A 20962-nucleotide genomic window follows, 5' to 3' on the forward strand; every position below is an offset into this window, starting at 1 on the left:
AAAGGCCTGATTGCTCAGGATGGGCATCTGACTGCCAATTGGAATTTGGTGGACCCCACAATAGGTTCCGTACTAGCTGGGCTCCGATCAGTGAAGCAGCAGGGAGAACTCTCATAGGAGTGCCGACACTATCCTCCAGCCCGTTTCGGTACTAAGCCGCTCGACGAACACCCACCAGATCCCCCGAATACTAAAGAAGACGTTTGCAGACCTCGGGTACTAGTCCTCGCCTGTTCTCGGTTTCGGGAGCCGGTAGTCTTGTCCGACAGAATGGTATGAGCAACCTTTTAGACTGTCGATTACTATGTACACCTGGATACTATACCAAAGGAAGAACCTTCGGTATTTTACGAGAGATCTCAGGTTTTGACGAACATCTTATGTTTTCTCGGTGCAAACTGCTACCCACCAGGTAAGGCCTCCAGAACCCCGTACGGGCAGCAGTTATCAGGCGAACACGAGTGGACAGGAACCGGCGCCCTACTCCAATCCTAAGAACGAGAATTTTCGCCGAGGAGAGCGTACTAATCCCCTCTTTCGTCGGTTCCAGCTAGTGCGCGCCTACTAGACCGTTCGCTACTAAAGGCCAGAGAAATTGGCCACCATTAGCACCTAATGAAGGCCCTGGATCGTGTTGTCCAGGAACCTTCGTGTCGGCAGCGAGCAGTCGTGCCCACGTGGGGTGAGTGCGGCGTTCCCATAATATAGCAACTTTTTAACCGCTTTTAAGACAAGCTTCCAGAGCCAACCTCGGTAGCCACCCAGACTGTCCGGGCCTGCCTCCGCGTCCAGCATTGCCTCTGGGGCAAGGAACTGGCCGATAGAGTTCTAGGGAGTCGCTGCCACTCCCTTGGGGTTTTGCATCCCCGGGTGGGACCTGGCACCCACCCACCGCTGCCGTTGGCAACTGACCAAAGCTAGGCAGCCGAAACCGCCTTCGCCCACCCAGCTGACAGGGGGGACCACGAGCAGGTGGCAGTCGGATTTGCCCCCCCGGGTACTTGCAACAGTAGTTTTGTGCAGCTACGCCCTAAGGACGTCATATTGTTGTTGCAGGAACGGAACTCTTACAATGGTGGCCTCTAAGCCAAGCGCTGTTTCAAGGATAATCTGGGATGAGCCGCTGCGATGTGCTGCAAAGCTGCAAAGAGAGAGCATATAAGTTCAATGACGATTCCGCTTGTTCCCTTTTCCTGTCTGTTAGGGTGCCCTTTGAAGGCTTGAGACTACTGAGCTATTTTACGCTGCCTTTTCTCTCCATCGCGAGGTGGCTTTTGACCAGATTCCGCGTGATTAGGAGGAGCTGGCGGCGCCTATAATGCTGAGCAGGGTAAATCTCTTGCACTGCTCATTGCATTTCGGGTTTCTAAAGGTGACAACGCTGCAAAATGTTGACGAATTCATAGCGCGAAAAGAACGAGGACAGAGACAGAGCACACAACACAGCGCTAACTTCCAACTAATTTTATTTCACACACATGTATATGTATGTATCCCCAGCCTACGCGCAATCACTTCCCACTCTCACCGCCAATGCTTACGTGTTGCAGCCGTGCGCAGAAAAGTTGCGTCCTTATCTGTCAAACCCAGTTACGGCACGCTCACACAGGACAACCCCGCTTAAAAAATCGTATCTGCCTCTACTATTTCTCTTACATTTTGTTCCTTATGTTTCGAGCGTACCATGCATTGCTAAAACGGTGGCACGCAGTCGCAATCATGGCAGTGAACAGACAACAGCGAGCGACCCAGGCAGAAGGGAATCGCTGCAAGCTGTGCTCACACTGCTGCACTTTTAGTGTTGGAAGTCCTCAGGAATCACCGCCTGGAGATAGCAGCAACGCCAACTGCCAAAAGTAACGTGCAGACACCAAGGACCAGAAAACCGGGTGGTGCCTGGTCATTCTGCGTGGCTACGACGACGCCGACAAGAAGAAACGCCTCCTGCGCACAGCGACAGGAGCGGGCTACAAAAGGACAGGCGGAAACCGAAGGCTTCAGAACAGCGAGCGATCCAGGCAGAAGGGAATCGCTGCGAGCTGTGCTCACACTGCTGCGTTTTTACAGATTGGTGAAATACTGTTTTGAATTGCCCTAAACAAGCTTGGATAGCTCGCTGTTCTAGTGTTCTAGGGTAAGATGCAAATTGCATTCCCTGAAAGACAGTGGACATGCACTTGTCATCGACGTCGAAGACACGGGTGTGAATTCTTCACTTGTGTGTTTTTTTAGGATTGTATTGTGTAGTGTTGTGTGTCTCGTGCTTCTTTTTGTCAGCATGAGCAAAGAAATCAAAAACGTGACTAAAGCACTAGAAGATCTTAAGCGCGAGCTAAGGGCGGACCTCAGAACCCTAAAAGATATCGTCAAGTATTGCAGCAACACGTGTAACGGTGTAAAGAAGCTCAGAAATGAAATGAAACAACTTCGGAATGAACTACTCACGGCAAAAAAAAACGATCAGCTAGATGCTGAAAACAGGTATCTCAGCGAAAATATCGAACAACTGGAGAAATATCAGCGATCAAACAATTTGGAAATAAAGGTGTGCCCGAGGAAGGTGACGCGTGTGACGTGGTGAAAAGAATTGGCGGCTTCTTGGGCGAGCCGATTTCAGATGGCGATATCGACATGTGCCACCGCGTGCCAACCTTTAAGCCACTCGAGAAAAAACTTTTTGTTCGCTTTGTTCAACGGTCGAAGCGTGATAAGCTACTGGCAAAGGCCCGCAAAAACAAAATCACTACTAAGGACCACAATTATGGTGCCAGTATTGCGCCTGGTATTATAAACGAGCACCTGACGAGTTCGAAGAAGGACCTGATGGGTGCCGCAGTTGCAAAAAAAAAGCCGGAAGAGTGGAAGTTCGTGTGGACCGCTGGGGGAAAAATCTATGCGAGACAGAACGAGGACACGGATGCCATTAAAATAACCGGCATATCTGATCTTGAAAAAAGCACGCGGTAAAGACCGTACTGCTACAATGTCAGATAAGAACGAAAACGCAATCGGTGGAAGCTGGGGAAAAAGATTGCTCCCTGTTCAACTCTGAAGCTTTTAACAGAAAGTTTGGAAAGGAAGAGACTGTTCAAAACGCTACACCTAAATATCGGAAGCATTAAAAATAAGGTCAATATTCTGGAAGCATATCTGAGGTCGTTCTCTCTTGTCTTTGATGCCATAGTACTAACAGAAACTTGGCAAACGTCACACGATATACCACCCCACTTTCCAGGATACAAATTAAAATCTTATGCAGGAAAAATGAAAGAGGTGGTGGTATTGCCATTTACCTGCGAGATACCTTGCCACAAGAGATCATGGCTGAACCAACAAGTATTATTACAAATATTGAAAGTCTCTTCATTAGGCTGTCAAATGTTGTCATTGGTGTACGGTACAGGCCACCCTCTGGCATTCTACCTGAATTTATGACATTCCTGTAAAACACATTAGACAGTTTTGGCCCCATGGCTGTACCGATTGTGATTCTTGGCGATGTTAAGATCATTTCAACCTCTGATAGCCCTTCGTTAAGAGAGCTCAAAGACATCATTCATGTCTTATCAAAATACGATAAGACGGCCTACTCGCGTGACGCTGCCACAGCAACCTGCCTTGATGTATGTATAACAAATATAGGAAATGGTAGTCCTAAATGTGGTGTGCTATCATGTGACTTATGTGTTCATATGCCAATGTTCTGTCTTGCGCCTGTAACAACCAAAAATATTGCAGGAATAGTATATTTCTTACCCTCTATATAAATAAACAGTCCTTAGAAAGCTTTGCTCACCGCATAGAGCTTAAAACGTTAGAACACGTGTATAGCGACGACATTCCCAGAACCGCATTTACAAGTTTTAGCGGTACGTTTCTAGAAATATACAACACCTCATCTCCACTGCGGGGATGCAAAACAGAACACAAAAAATTAGAAAACCATGGATTACTCCTCACATGTACAAGACAAAAAAACAAAAAGATAGACAATTATAAATTTGTTAGAAAACGGGAACCTACTTTAATTTCAGAATTTAAGCAATTCAGAAACAAGCTTAACACTGAGCTAAAACAAGCGAAGTGCGAATATTATGAACAGAGATTCACGAGCACCCAGGGAGACCAAAGAAAAATGTGGAACTTAATGTACGATGTAATGAACAGAAAGCCTTTAGACAGCATTGTAAAAGAAGTTTTAATTAACAATCGCCTTGTCACTGATCAGGAACTTGCAAACAAAATGATTCGCCAGTTTTTTAATATTGGTAATAGTCCAGAAGAAAGTGATGGCGTAGATTTTTATACCTTGCAGTGTAGCCAGTCGCCAACCATAATGTTTGCACCTACATCACCGGGTGAAATATTTAAAAATTCCAGCGTTTATGTAACCAGGCGGCTGCAGGATACGATGAAGTGAAAGTCCTACCCCTCAAGTATACTGCTTGAGTTCAATATTAACGCACATAATAAACTAAATGTTTGAAACAGGATACTTCCCAGACGAACTGAAAATCGCTAGAGTCACCCCTGTCTACAAGGAAGGTGGTGAAACAGAAATCAATAACTATCGACCTATCTCAGTTCTACCTATGTTTTCTAAAATATTTGAAAGGGTCATCAATGACAGACTGAGTAACTTCTTCTAAAAGCACCAAATTATAAACAACGATCAATATGGTTTCCAAAAAACAAGGGCACGGAAATGGCACTACGTAGTTCATATTGAAGAAAAGATAGTTGAAAACATCGAAAAGAAATGATTAACACTTGGATTTTTCTTAGACCTTAGGAAGGCTTTCGACACTGTCCAGCATAAAATTCTCTTAAAGAAACTTGAGTGCTACGGTGTGCGCGGAGTAGAACTATGCGTAATGAAAAGTTACCTAGCTGACAGAACCCAGTACGTATGTGTTGATAATATAGTTTCTACTAAAATGAAAATAACCAGCGGCGTTCCGCAGGGCTCCATTGTAGGACCACTCCTGTTTCTCATATATATAAACGACATAGCCACGATACCTGGCTTAAGCGACATCATCATGTACGCTGACGACACAAATATTTTTTTTTCAAGGACAACAAAAAAGTATATCGAACAAGCTGCAAACTTCTACCTCATAAAGCTGTCTAACTGGCTCCATAACAATCAAGTAAGTCTGAATACAAGTAAAACAAAGTATATTATATTCAAACCAATAAATAAAAGAGATCCCTACAACATCAGTATAACCTACAATGGCACCACGCTAGACCGAGTGGTTGAACAAAAATTCTTAGGGGTCTGGTTTGCGGAAGACCTTACATGGACTGTACATGTCAACAGCCGTAGATACGATTTATCACGTGTTACCGGGCAAATTTATCAAATACACACACTGATACCCAATTGGCTGAAACAGACATTACAATATTTCCGTTCTGTTCTAGGCTAAGCTATGGAATCCTGGTATGGGGCACCACAACCGCGTATAACTACAATAAGTTAATTATTCTGCAAAATAACATACTGCGAATGTGCGAAAATGTCAAAGGGGATAGGTGCAATATAACATGACGACCACTCTTCATTAAATACAACATGCTGAAAGCCGACCAAGTTTGTTATTTGAAGCTTCGACAGTGGATTTACAGGAGCGGGACCTAAAAATTACCATCTGAAAGTGCAGCGAAAATATTATCCGGAATGCAAAACGACGGCCATTACCTATAATGGCGAATTACAGCAAGCAGACTTGATTTTCAGTCAATGATAGCGCTAAATATGCAAGAACTGAGCATGATTTCTCCCGACGTCCGATCCACTTTTAAAAAGAAGTGCAGGACGCTTTTACTGGACACAAATGTTTCTGTGATAACTCGGTAACCTGAATCTCTATGCAATGTACCTGGGGTGTTTTATGGACTAGAAAAAGGGGATCAAAACAAATTTGAAATACGGTGATGTCTGCCAAAATCCATCGCCCTGAATGAACCTCAGTGCAAATTTTATCTTTTTGGTTGTGTGTGTTTATCAATATGTATTACATTTTTGTATTTTCTTTTGTGTCTGTTGCTTGTACGCTAAAGAAAATCTATTCGTGAGGGTAAGGCTCGGAATGTACAAACTGATTGATGCTCATGTTCATGTTTTTTCTTTGTTTTTTTTTTTATTTGCAGAAATATTCGTTTACTTTTTTGAAACTGATAAGTGCACTGTTTCAATGTTTTCATTTCTGCATTATTCTCCGAGTGACTCTGATAGAACTGTTTATTGTATTCATTATTGTATCGATGTGAATTGATGTATTAACGTAAAAAGGGCTCCGGGACCCCGTCAGGCGGTTTTCGCCTTAAGCCCTGGTTTTCTGTTATACATGCACACTATTGAAGAAAAAAATTAAGAAAGAAAACACTCGTCTGTGCTCGCCTAACTGGTCATTAGGTCATCGGAAGGTTTGGCTTATATATCGCTTCCCACACGAAAGGGGAACATCATACACCACACCGACTGCGCACTTAAGGCATGGCTTCCTATGTCCTTTTACACACCCAACCGGTGCTTTACGGAAGGGGTTAGTCAACTTGCAAATTTTGTTCAATTTGTGAGGGGCAGAGAAAACAACCTTTACGTTCATCCGATTGGCAATCTTTTTGAGACGGTGAGACGTATTGTGCAGATATAGAATTTGTGCTACTTTTTTTATTTCAGCCTCATGTGACCTGCCCTTCCCCTGTTCTAAATTCTTGATGTCTCTCTCAGCTACCAATAAGAGAATGGCCGCCGGATGCCCAGCAGCGAGCAAGCGCTCCATTTGGTCTTTGAAGCTACTCCCCATAGAATGGTGGCACAATTTTTTCAAGAGAATTCTTAAAACACAGGTTAATTATGCCTCTTTTTTAAGCTTGGAGTGAGCTGAATGAAAAGGTAGCAGGCCCTTGTCTGCCCTCGGGTGATGGGCCCAACATGCAAGTCGGTCAGAGAGCGTCAGTTTAATATCAAGGAACTGTAGCACGTTGTTTTCCGGAACCTCAGGAGTTAACACTAAAGGACTAAAACACTCTTTAAAAAGGGGTCAAAGCTTAAAAACAGCCATCGAAAATTGGCAACACTGTTGTCAAGGGTTACTAAAAAGTCATCAACGTATCTACCAATTTTCACAACATGAACATCATCCAAGCAGTATGCAAGAGACCTGTCCAACTGGGCTAAAAACAGGTTGCCTAAACCCGGAGCGAAACAGGAATCAATTGGCGGTGAGAGTGGGACGTGATTGCGGTGAGGCTGGGGATACGTATATTTACGTGTGTGTGAAATAAAATTAGTTGGAAGTTAGCGCTGTGTTGTGTGTTCTCTCTCTTTCCTCTTTCGTTTTGCGCTATGAATTTGTCAAGATCACCGCACCACCTTGCCCAAGAATCCGTACTGGAAAATGTTCAACCGATGGCTTCCGAGCTTCTTGATGGGGTTTCTGCCCACAGATGAGCTCCTTCCGTCGACGTAGTGCACGCACTCTAAATAGACATCCACTATATCTTTGTGAATGATAACCACCGCCATTTGCACAAGAACCCTTTTTTCAGTCCACAGAATTATGTGAATCTTTGCAACGCTTGTAGAGCTGTTCACCTCTGCAGAAGTTAGCAATATGGCCATTACGTTGTCACTTAACGGCATGAAGAAGTAAAAACAAGCTAATTTTTAAAATATTTGAATTTTCCAGACTACAGAGATAATTCTGATGTCATTCTTTATTTTCTATGACAGTTCGTGGAGAAGTTATCAGATGGGCAATATATTGCACACTGGGACTAAGTTGTCAAAAATCATGTAATATGATTTTGTAACAGGGCGCGGCACCTGGCCTGGCGACAACATGTTTAAGCCGGCACTACTGCTGTTGCAGGTTTTGGCCTGGATTTTCAACGCCGCATCGACCTGCAGTACGCACGAAGCACTGCTTTTCTTCGAGCCTTATCAAGACAACGCGGCTGGTGATCAACTGCCCCTGGACCTTCTTTCGGCGCGGACGGTGACGTCACCAGTGGATCGACTACAAAAGGAACCAAGCGGTGCGGGCAGCTTCAGAGGGCGCGGCACCTGGCCTGGCGACAACATGTCTAAGCCGGCACTACTGCTGTTGCGGGTTCGTTAAATGCCGAATGTTGCAACTTATAGAAGTGACAACCGTTTCTTGTTAGTCCTGCCGCGCCCTCACACTTACTTGACTTGTGTTGTTGATTCCTGGTCTTTGGTGATGTCACTCCTGCTGTCGGGAGATGTAGAGGAAAATCCCGGTCCCTCGACGCAGGAAATGTTGAAAAAAATTCTTGATAACCAGGCTACATCATAAGCTAAAATAGACGCACTTAGAGCCGATATGACTGAGGTGAATGCTACATGTGAAAAAATGAACGCCGTGCTCGACGTTATTCAAGACATGAGTGTTAGAGTACGAAAGTTAGAATCTCTTGTACGGCAACAGGTAGAGAAGTTGGTAGAATATAAAACAGAAGCCGATCCAATAATCTTTTGCTTTATGGTATCGAGGAAGACAAGGACGAATCAGACGACGACCTGAAAAAAGCTGTACTCGAGAATATTTTTAAAGAAACCTTGGGAGTGCAAGTGAACACGATCGACAAAATTCATCGTCTTGGCAAGAAAAAACGGGGTGTAATATGCCGGTAATCATGCACTTTTACGACTCGCGAGTAAGAGAGCGTGTGTTGCAGAATTGTGGCAAGCTGAAAGGTAGTTTGATAAGCATAAGTCGACACTACGCAAAAGATGCTGTTGAAGTTAGAAAAAAACCTTGGCAAAGCAGTGCATCTGAAAGAGCAGCTAGTGGCAAAGTAAAACTGCTACACGATAAACTCAAGATCGGCAATCGCATCTACGTCTGGGATCAAGAAAAAAATGAACGTTGCCTGTTCCGGACGGAACAAGATAAGGCTCGTCCAAAGCGGCGAAAGGGTAAATCTGCCAGCCAGAACCAGCAACGCCCGCCTATTTCAGGCCAGAATTCTGGCACGGAAAGCGATTCGTCGCAGTCATAGCTAAGAATCATACTTTTGAACGCACGCAGTATAGCTAACAAAAGAACTGTTCTGGAACATTTATTAATTTCCCAAAACCCAGATGTATTGCTCTTAACTGAGACGTGGTTGCATAATGAAATTAGTGACAGTAGCATTTTTGCACCCGCTTACAAAGTGTTTAGATTGGACAGAGATACTAGAGGTGGTGGAGTGGCTATCATTGTGAAAAGAACTATAAGTACCATGCCTTTGCACTGCACTCTACGTGAAATGGTATGGTGCCGGATTACCTACGCAAACAAGGTGTATTTGATAGGGACTGTATATAGGCCACCCTCCACTTCACCAAAATTTTTGGATGACTTGAATTGTTTTCTAAACTTGCATGTAAATAAAAATACAAGGCTAATTATGGCTGGTGAGTTTAGTTTGCCACATATTAATTGGGAAAATCTATCGTGGGTCAAGTTGAAGTAAATAGTGCGAACAAACTGATGCAGATTATGTTTTCGCATAATCTTAACCAAATAGTTAGAGAATTTACAAGGGTTACCGCAAAGTCGCAGTCAGTGTTGGACTTGAGTTTCATATCTGCTGGAGTGGCGGATTACACTGTATCAATTGACGAAGGTTTATCTGATCACAAGATGGTCTGCTTGAATATACCGGTGAGCGTAAGGGCCTCTGGAAAACCATATGAATTGGTACATGTTAAAGATTATGGCCGTGCGGATGACACGTCCATCCTAGACGTTTTGGAGAGCACATTAGATGAATTTCAAATAGCATCCCACCACGAAAGTGTAGAAGAACTATGGCAGCGTCTTAAAGGTATTATAAAACACTGCATTGACAACTTTGTTCCCACACGAACGAAGAAATCAAAACAGAAAAATCCTTGTATAACTAGAGACATATTTCACCTCAAGCGCAAGCTAAAAAGATTACGGAAAAGGAAGAACAACCCTACGGAAATTTCACTAACTAAAAAAAGTCTGAAATCCGCCTTAGTAAAATCGAAGAAAACGTTTTTTTAATAAAACGCTCACAGATTTCCTCAAATGCTCACCACAAAAATTCTGGCGATACTTTACAGATAAGAAGGACGCAATCGAACAGATAATAGATGGCGAAGTAGTGCTGACAGAAAAAAAAGATATCACGAACCTATTTATTCGTTTCTTCCATTCAGTTTTCACAAAGTATAGCGGTGACAATAAGAGCGAAAGCCTAGTCTATTCAATACAGTACCCAATGGAAGACCTGCAAATTAGGAGGGAGGGTGTGTTTGAACATTTGTTAAAGTTGGACCCAAAGAAATCATGTGGCCCAGACGAATTACCGACAGCATTCCTTCAACGGTACGCTGAGTGGATGTCCTATTACCTGCAGCTTTTGTTTGAAAAATCATTAAGGGATAATTCAGTACCTCAGGACTGGCGCGACGCGAACGTTGTTCCGATACATAAAGGTGGAAATAAGCTGTTCGTAACAAACTACAGACCCGTCTCGCTAACATCGGTGTGTTGTAAAGTATTAGAGCATATGATAGCCAAACACATTCTTAAATTCTTAGAAAAAAATGATTTGCTATGTCAATTCCAGCACGGCTTCCGGTCTGGCCTTTCGACAGTCACTCAATTAATCGAAACTGTCCATGACCTTTGCGAGGCTATAGATGAATGCAAACAGGTAGACGTTGTATGTATAGATTTTGCGAAGGCATTCGACCAGGTTCCGCATCATAATCTGCTCTACAAATTGCGAAGGCTAGGAATTAGTGAGGGTATTGTTTCGTGGATCGAGGAGTACTTACGAAATCGTTTTTAAAGAGTCAAAATTGGAACAAGCGTATCAGAAAAATGCGAAGTTCTGTCTGGAGTGCCTCAAGGCCCCGTTTTAGGAGCGTTATTGTTCCTAATGTACGTAAATGATATTCCTGCCATTGTGAACCAACCGTTAAGATGAAACTTTTTGCTGACGATTGTTTGATTTATTCTCGTGTACTATGCCCCAACGATCAGATTGGACTAAACAAATGCCTGCAAGCATTAAATATATGGTGTCAACGGTGGGGCATGGAAATCAATTATAAAAAAACAACATATACGCATGTAACAAGAAAGCGGGATGTTCTAAGATTTAAATATAATATAGGGGAATATGCCTTGAACGAGGTACAGAGCTTCCGGTACTTAGGGGTGACAGTGGCGCATAATCTCGATTGGTGCATTCATGTGAATAATACCTACACCAAAACAAATCAAAAGCTTTGCTTTCTTAGGCGGAAGCTACCAAACGCGACTAAAGAAATTAAGTTAGTTGCCTACAAGACTTTCATACGGCCCGTTTTAGAATATGCAAATGCTGTATGGAGCCCACACCAAAAGGGTTTAAAAAAGAAGGTAGAAAAAATACAGCGAATGGCAGCACGTTTTATATGTTCTAGTAATCGCCGCACAGATTCAGTTACAGATATGCTTCAGCAGTGCGGGTTGGAACTTCTGGAAAGCAGAAGAACAAAACAACGGCTGAAATTTATTTTCCAGATATTGCATGGATCATTAAAACTGGATAAGGAACAGTATGTGAAAGCGCCTCCAAAACATAGTTCCCGAAAAAATCACAGCAGAGCGATTCGAACTGTTATTACGCACACTGACGTGTATCGGTATTCTTTTTTTCCGGATGTCATTGAAATGTACAATAAACTACCAAACGATGTTGTGGAGTGCTCGGGTGTACATCAATTTGAATTAGCTGTAGAGATGTTTTTAAGAAATGCTGCGTCAACCGAAATCTGTTCATGACTGTGCGCTAAGAGTATTATAGTTCAGCGTTTTGTTTCCTTGCCGTATTTTGTTTCCGTGTTTTGTTCTCTTGCAGTATTTTGCAGTGTTTTGTTCATCACTGTGTGTTATTGCAGTGTTTGTTCCCTCCCTGTAACGACCCTCACTAGAGGGTCAACAGTATTACCAAAAAAATAAATAAATAAACATGATGTCATAGACAGTGTGTGTGTGTGTGTGTGTGTGTGTGTGTGTGTGTGTGTGTGTGTGCGTGTGTGCGCGCGCGTGCGTGCGCATGCATGCGTGCGTGCGTGTGCGTGTGCACGCTCGCACGCATTGCGTTGTGTTGTGATGCGTGCGCGTTGCTTTCTGTGTGCGCTTGTTTGTGTGGGTGTGTGTGTGTGTGTGTGTGTGTGCGTTGTTTTGTGTGTGCATGTCTCCGTGCGTGTGCGTGCGCGTGCGTGGGTGGGTGCGTTGTGTTGTGTTGTTGTGTTGTGTTTTTTGTCGGTTATGTGTGGGTTGTGTATGCGTTAGTAGTGTGTGTTGTTTCTGGCTTGTGTGTGTGTGCGTGTGTGCGTCGCTATTTCTGACAAAGATGAAGAAGCCACTCCGCTATGGAAATTCCGTCTATTTCCTGAGATTATTAGAAATGCCTGCGTCACCCGGCCGTGTTCACCATACAGCTTCGTTGACGAGCAATTGTTCTCTTCAACGGTGAATGCCCAGTCAAGCTGTTCGCTCTGGGAAGCCTAAAGAGCTTTTGCTTTGCAGGCCATAGAGGCTTAGCTCTTATAATTTGGAATCTCAGATATTGAAGTGTTAGATTTGAAGTCTTAGATTTGAAATCTTTCCTAAAAATGGGCGCCTAGCACAAAAGAAGCAACAACGAATTCGTGCTTCCTGTCCCTATTGCCGTATTTCTCCCAAAAATTTCGAGGGCAGATGCATTGATGGCGTCTGAAGAGTTTTTAGCATTTATTTGCATAAAAAGACTGTAATTTCGAAGGACTGAAAGAGCAAATCAAAATAAGGAGTTCAGCTGAATATAGTGACATAGATTCAACATTGTCCTGACGTGAAATTAGTTGCAAATAGAATTTATGAGTGAATTAAACAATCCCACATAAACGATAAGATGGAAATAGTGGTGGCGCGTGAGACCTTAGTCTTTCATGAGATCGTAAAACAAAATTCAAGAGCGTCACTGCATTTCTAAACACAAGAAAACTATTTTCCTTGGTCGATTCGGCAGAAAACCTCAAGACTAAACAGCGCCAAATTTGTTTGTTAGTATGAGTGCCACGTCGGAACTACGGGTGCATGAAACACCAACAGTAAGCACCACCGGTCTCTACTCTAGCTAGGAAACACTGTTTCGGTTTCGCTTGCAGCTTGTATTGTATATGAAACGCCTAAATCCTAATGTGGAATACATTGCACGCGGGGTCTTAGGGAGCTATAGCTTGCTGAATGATCACCACCGCCATTTGCACAAGAAACATTTTTTTTTCAGTCCACAAAATCGTGTGAATCTCCGCACCTCCTGTAGCGCTGTTCACCTCTGCACAATTTGGCAAGATGGCCATAACGTTGTCACCTAAAACAGTCTTGGGGTGACCTCGTATAAGCCACAACTCCGTGTCTATTGAAGCCAAGGTTGACCTTCTTCAGACGTTCGGAGTTCTGTCCAAATGACAGCACAACGGTGTTGTCGGGATGTCTTTCCACTTATCGGTCGAGGAATGGTTTCGACGCATAATGCTCCTTACAGGGAGGACCACCTGCGGCCATAGGCAGGTTCGGAGATCTTCCGTGTGCCACTTGGGAACGCCTCTGATGATGCACGTGTTCGGAGCATCAGAGTCAGGTAGTGTGGCAGATCGAGCAACTCTACAAAAGCGGTCACATTGCAATAGGGCGTTCACTTCTTCACAGGTCACGTCAAGTTGTAAAGCGCCTGGAGCTGTGAAACAACTGTAGTTGGGTGATTTGCCCAGCAAAGCCAAAACAGTAGAATAAAGAGCAATTAGATTTCCACGACTCAGAACTTGCCAGTTTCCACGGGCGATAACAGAGCGGACATGCCGAATGGTCTCTTCCGACGGCTGAACACCTTTGAAGCCCTCCTTGTCCACGCTGCTGATCTCCGCAGCGATGTCATCACTTTCGCGGGACATCAATGCTCCTCTTTGGCCGAATTACCGGCGGTAGAATCACTATTTTAACACTGATTAGGTTGCTTTCATGGTGGCTCCACCGATTGTTCTTCCGAACACTTTTCTCCACTCAAACCACTTCCCGCTGTATTTAATACGCCAGCCAGGGTGCTACTACTGTTGACTTCACTAGATCTCCGCGAGGTCCTCAATGTGAATGACTTCAACTGCACTGCATGCGACACATAGGAACTATATCTCTGTGAGGAGGCTGCTGCTTTTGCAGAAATCTTGGCAGGAGAAACGAGAAACACCAAAAATGAGAGCGATTAACTGGGCAGCATACGGTTAGCAAGCGTCGTCGTCTCCTCAACAAAACAGGAGGAGGAACCCGGCGAAGAATAGGTATGCGCTTGACACAACTCGGCAAACACTCTAAAATAAGAAAAATTAGGCTACCTCTGTAACTAAAAATGTACAAACAGTGCATTCTGCTATTGATCACGTTGGGAGCTAAAATTTGGTGCCTTACTAAATTGTACAGAGATAAATTATGGCGGCTCGATAGGCCAGTAAAGGAATAGTATTACGAACAACACTCAGAAACAAGCAACAAGCTACCTGGATCAAACAACAACCCAGAGTAATCGATATAATAGTTTCAATAAAAAAAGAAATGCGCTTGGGCTGGCTAACGTAGTGACACGAATGGTCACAAGCTGGACAGTTAGGGTAACTGATTGGATAGGAAATGTTGGGGTTTGCAGAACCGGAATACCAATGACGGAGTGATGAAATGCAGAACTTTGAGGCAAAGTGTGTCCACGATTTGCGCCGAAATGGAGCGGTTGGAGTTCATTGAAAGAGGCCTTCGCCTTGCAGTGTATTTCAGCAGGCTGCTGCTGCTGATGATGACGTTGATGATATATTTTATAAAAGGCCTAAATTATTGTCACGTATTGGGGATTTACATCCCGAAAACATTGTTTTCTATGACGCAAATTTTGAAACATAGAAGCATTCATTCTCCACGCGGCAATAACAAAACAAACCCCTCGCTGTGCCAGTATCAGGTTTAAGTGAGGCTGCAATTCAATTATTTGTGGCTGATATATTCGGCGGTGATAACGTTGATATTCTGCTGCCGCAGCTGACACTCGTAAGAGCGTTCGCAAAGCGAACCGATTCGCGCTTTCGGATAGCTCTTGTGGGGTTTCAAGCACTCTAACGAAATGCCGCTGGTATCTGAAGTGATCTGAACGTACTCTTTGCGAACAGACACCATCATAACAGCTTTTGAGTGCGCAAAAATTACCCAAACTGAATCAGAACTCTATATGACTCATTATCAGCCACGTAGCGCTTATCCCGTGAACGCCGCAGAGAAGTGGCGGCTGGCGACAATATGATCAAGTGGTTCGAGCTCTGCACGGCCTTTACTTGTTTTCAAAGTGCATGTTTTTTTTGTTAACAAAGTGCAGGCTTTTAACCTTTTTAAACTGTTTAACGGCCTCGCCTCGTGAAACACTTATACTGTGATTTTACAGCAGTGGCTACGCTGATCAGGGCTACGGCGAGTGTGGTTTGTTTAGACTTTGCCGTTTACCAAAAATCACCTATCGACCTGTTTACCTTCCCAAATTGGCGGAGCAGCTGCGCAATAACTCGGCAATTGCCTTGACGGGGTCTCCTTGTAGTGAAAGGTCCCTTGGTTAGTGTTTTACCGGCATTTACACCAAAATCTCGGTGCACTACACAGTCACTATCTGTAAAAAAGAAACCGTTTTTATCTGTAAAACTGCCTGTGCTAGGAGCTTCAAATTTGGTATAATGGTAGGTACAGATTTTGTATACAAATTTGGTATACAAAATTTTTATAAAAGGGAATTGCGAAAGGATTGTACCTTAAATTGCAGATTTGCTGAAAAAAAATATAAAACTTCACGCCGCTCCGTCTTTCACACGTCCGACAGGATTAGAAGCTTCTCGAAGCTTGCCATATTGGCGGACATGTAGTGATGATAATACCTATAAATATAACGATGAATATAATAAATACAATCACAAGTACGACCTAATTGTTAGCGGAAGTAGCAATTGGAACTAGCTTTATTACGCCAACCACGGCCCCTGATCGCTTCAGGCGAAAAAATTGACCTCCTTAAAGGTATTGTAAAGGTTGCGAAAATTTCCTCTGAAACACCCTCTAACTTCTCGAAACTGCAGTTTTACGCCCCAGAAATGTTAAAAATCTGAAAAATTTTCGATCAATCTAGGCAACGAGCTACCACCGCATATTACACAGTTGATACACGCACTTAGCATGCGCGTAAACTCCTCCATTGACATCGTGGGAGATTCACGGCGTAAGTTTGAAAATAGTCGGACTCGACAACATATCAAGGGTATTACAAACGCCAGTGTTCTTTTCTGAGATGAATTCAGCGGTATACGTGGGGCCTGAGTAGGCTGTTGCTGTTAGAGCATCTGTAGCATTTCATTGTGGACTGTGTAACGTTGCCGATCCATTTAAAAAGTTCATTTCCTTTACAAATCTTTCATACTGTATTGTGTACGCACCCAAACTATGTCGGCGCGAGATAAAAGTGTAAGACTTCGGCTCCACCATTCGGGTATGACTCCGCTCGATAATAAGACCTTCACCATTTGCTCCATGCAGGTCATCCTTTCATGTGCCTCCCTTCATGGGCTCTTGACATAGGGATCAGCAGCTCTGGCTTAAACTGGACAACAACTGCACAACTGGACGACAACAAACCACGACAACTAGCTTAACGCAGCTCTCGGCTGGCGGCATTCGTCAGCCACTTTAGCTCACCCAAACGGAAACATCGAGGGAAATAAGCCCCACCTAGCTTAGACAATTATGTCTGGGAAGGTTGCAACAGGACCACAGGAATGAAGACGGGGGGAGGTGTTGGCATGCTCATTAAACAAGGGACCGACTTGCAGAGAGTGCATGCAAGTTTTAAAGAGCATCTATGGGTGAGAGGCACCATAGAGGGGAAAAATACATGGTTAGGAGTGGTGTATCTGTGGACCGGAAGTAGTGCTAGGAAGGAAAATGAGGAAATGGTAAACTGCTTGAGAAGAGATATAAACGAGTTCAAAGATTCCGGCGAAATAATCATAGTTGGAGATATGAATGCCCATATAGAAGGTTCGGATGGATACACAGACCACAACGGTTCTCTAGTGATAAATGTTTGCCAGGAAAACCGGCTTGTAATAGTAAGCACGGAAAGCAAGTGTGACGGGAAAATAACGTGGGAAAGCGGTAACAGACAGTCCAGCATAGACTACAGTTTAGTATCCGAAACAGTATACGGAAGGCTGCGGGAAATGAGGATAGATGAAAATGGAACAGACAGCTTAGGAAGCGACCACAAGCGGTTTAGCTCGCACTTTGGAGGCGCATCCCGGACAAATGCAGAAATAGGTAAAATAGGAGGAGGAAATCATTTGAATAATGAGCAGTTAGAGATCATCGCTGATAGATTGGAAGATGAAATCAATAAATACCTAGGCAAAAATTGGGATTACGACGAAATGACTGCGTTCATAAAGGGTAAGATGAATGAAGCAAAGGAACGAAACCGATGGAAAGCGAAGAGAAAGCCGAGAAGCTGGTGGAATAAGGAAATAAAAAAGGCTATTTACCAGCGAAGAAAGGCGTCGAGAGAACATAGAGAAGCAAAAAGAAATGGTATGGAACCGGAGGTAGTGAAGGAAAAGTGGGATGTCTACCGTGGGAAAAAACTAGAAGTGCAGAAAATGGTGCAAGCAAAGATCAAGCAGAAAAGCGAACAATGGATGGCAGAAATACGGAAGAAGGACAAAAGCGCATCCAAGACGTTTTGGAACCATGTAAAATCACTAAGCTCAAAAAACGATAACCATCAAAAAGTCCTAATTGATGAGGAGGGAGAACATTGAGAAGGAGAGCACGCGTTGGCACATATTCATCGAGTGATTAGTGAGAAGTTTAGGACAACAGTGGTAGAAAAACCTGCGCCGATAACATCAGCGCCAAAAAAGACTGCGGAAAGAGAAATAAGTTTGAGCAACCTTGATTGGAAAAAAGCAGAGCAAAAGGTTTCCCCCCGGACAGCAGTGGGCCCGGGTGAAATACAAATGCAACTGATAAACATACTTGGACCTAAAAGTAAAGAATCGTTTATGAGGGCAATAGATAAGGTGATAGAAACCAAACAAATACAAGAGGGCTGGTTAGAAAGTAGGATGAATTTTATATATAAAGGCAGAGGAGACAAAGCCAGTATTGATTCATACAGACCACTCACAGTAACGTCAGTGGTGTATAGATTCGTAATGCAGGCGATAAAATCAGAAATTCAAGCATGGATGGAAAAAAATGAAATACTTGGGGACCTGCAGAATAGATTTAGACAAGACAGGCGACTGGATGACAATCTGTTCGTGATAATGCAATGCATTGAAATTGCGAAAGCACAGAATAGACCACTATGGATTACGTTCTTGGACATTAAAGGGGCATATGACAACGTAAACAGAGAACGGCTGTGGAGAATGCTGAAACTCCAGGCATTAGATGGCGAGTTAGTACAGTTCCTTATAGCAATCTATAAAGACAATAGAGTGCACCTTACTTGGGGAGGACAGAAATGCGCCCAGTAGGTCAACATCAATCGGGGACTGAAACAGGGATGCCCTTTGAGCTCAATACTGTTCATGCTTTACATGGCAGGGTTAGAAAAGGAACTAGAAGAAAGTCAAGTAGGGTTTAGCCTAACCCATATGCTGCAAGGCGAAGTGGTACAACAGCATATTCCGGGAATGTTATACGCAGACGACATTGTTCTTTTAGTAATAACCAAACCGATATGCAGAGGCTAATAAATATTTGCGGCCAGGAAGCCACTGATCTCGGGTTGAATTTCAGTGCAGAAAAATCAGGAATAATGGTTTTCAATGACGCTACCACCGACAAAGTGTCTATCCAGCACGGCGAATTACCTACAGTGAAGGAATATAAATATTTGGGAGTGTGGATAAACGAAGGGGATAATTACTTAAGTACTCACGAGGGGCAACTTAAGGTTAAGGGAAAGCGAAACGCAGCTATAATGAAGCATACAGCTCTTTGGGGGTATAAACAAATATGAAGTAGTAAGAGGAATGTAGAAAGGAGTAATGGTTCCGCGAATGCGGTACTCTGTTTAAAATCAGACGTTCTATCAGGTCTTGAAGTGAACCACAGAACGGTAGGACGTTTGGCCTTAGGCACGCATGGAACCGCTAACGAAGCAGTTCAGGGAGATATGGGCTGGGCGCCGTTTGAAGTTAAAGAAGCTCAGAGTAAAATATGCCTTGAGATGAGGTTGAGGGCAATGGATGAACGAAGCTGGGCAGCTAAGGTTTTTAGGTACCTATACTTGAAAAGCGTGGACACGCGGTTGTTAAGAAAGACTAGAAGGCTAACGATGAAATGCGGAAAGAAGAGCGGGGAATACAAAACAGCCAAGGTAACCAAAAAAGAGGCAAGGCAGATTGAAACGAATAAATGGAGGGAAAAATGGATGCTAAAATGTCGTTAGAGATGTACAGGGCTAAGAAGATGAACATCAGAAAGAAAAATTTCTACGATAATTCCCAGGGCAGTGCTTTGCTTTTTAAGGTTAGAGCAGGTTGCCTGCAAACTAAGAGTTTTGTGGGGAAGTATTCACAAAATGATGGGGTATGTGTGGTCTGCGGAAAAGAAAGAGAAACTATGCGGCACATAGTGTTAGAATGTGAGGTTATCCATACAAATCTACATGAAGGGATTATTGGGCTTTGAGAAACCCTAGGATTTAAGGGTATCAGAGAGGACGTTCACTTCCAGGCTGTCAAGGGGACGAAAAGAAGATTAGAATGCTGTTGGACGTAAAGCAGATAGGGGAATATTGCCTAGGACAGTTACCACCTGTAACAGGGAAAAGAAAGTATTTCGGGCCAATGAGCTTCAGTGCCTGCCCTAAGCAGCGCTAGTATTAAACCAAGAGTGTAAAACATCGTTATATTAGTACTTTTTGGTAAGATGACATGTCATCACCCCGCTTCAAAGGGGAAACCAATAGGAATCATCATCATCATCATGCTCCACACTTCGGGCAAGACACCGCTAGAATACTCCCGCATTCACCACTTTCCTTCATGCAGGTTTGTTACTTCAATCAAGCCTATTGTTGTAAGAGTCGCAATTAGTATTTGATTGCGGCGTCGTGCCCTACCCAATGTGTGATGCAGTCAAGCGAGTGGTTTTCTTGCGACCTATTGCTCGTGCTCTCAGGTGATGTTGAGACTAACCCTTCGCCTGATATGGTGTAGAGGTTCTCAAACGATTACTTCTGCAACCGTCATAGGTACTGGTATACTTCATTTTCGTTTAAACACTGTTCGCGGAGTCGAAGCAGGGCAAGACACTATAGTGATAGAACTAAAACGTGTTGACAAAAACCGAAACGAAATTCATACCGAATCAAAATCACTTTTTTATGCTTTTTCTACCATAAACAAGAACGTCATCCAGTTGAGGGGCAAAGGGACTTCGCAAAAGCTACGCGCGATCGAATCTGTTGTTGATTGATTGATTGTAGGGTTTAACGCGTCGGCGCAACGCAGGCGATAAGGCGCCCCGTATTGGAGGGCTCCGAATTAATTTTGACCACCTGGGCATCTTTATCGTACGCCGAAATCTCGAACACACAGGAGTTTTGGCTTTTCACCTGCATCAGAAAAGTGGCCACTGCGTGCGGGAATTTGTTGTGTTTTGTTGTTGAAGACGAAGCCAGAAATAACTGGTACAGCTCTGAGGCAAATAATAAATACAGCTGACAGAAACTAAACAACCACTACTGCCCAAGTCGAACATGTTCACTACCGGGCCAATTTTCCCCGAAAAAATAGAGGCCCATAATAGCTAACTTACTTGCGTCACAGATAACGTATTCC

This window comes from Haemaphysalis longicornis, unplaced genomic scaffold (genome assembly GCF_048455015.1).
Source record: "Haemaphysalis longicornis isolate Haplotype H1 unplaced genomic scaffold, Haemaphysalis longicornis Haplotype H1 scaffold_11, whole genome shotgun sequence".
Lineage (NCBI taxonomy): Eukaryota > Metazoa > Arthropoda > Arachnida > Ixodida > Ixodidae > Haemaphysalis > Haemaphysalis longicornis.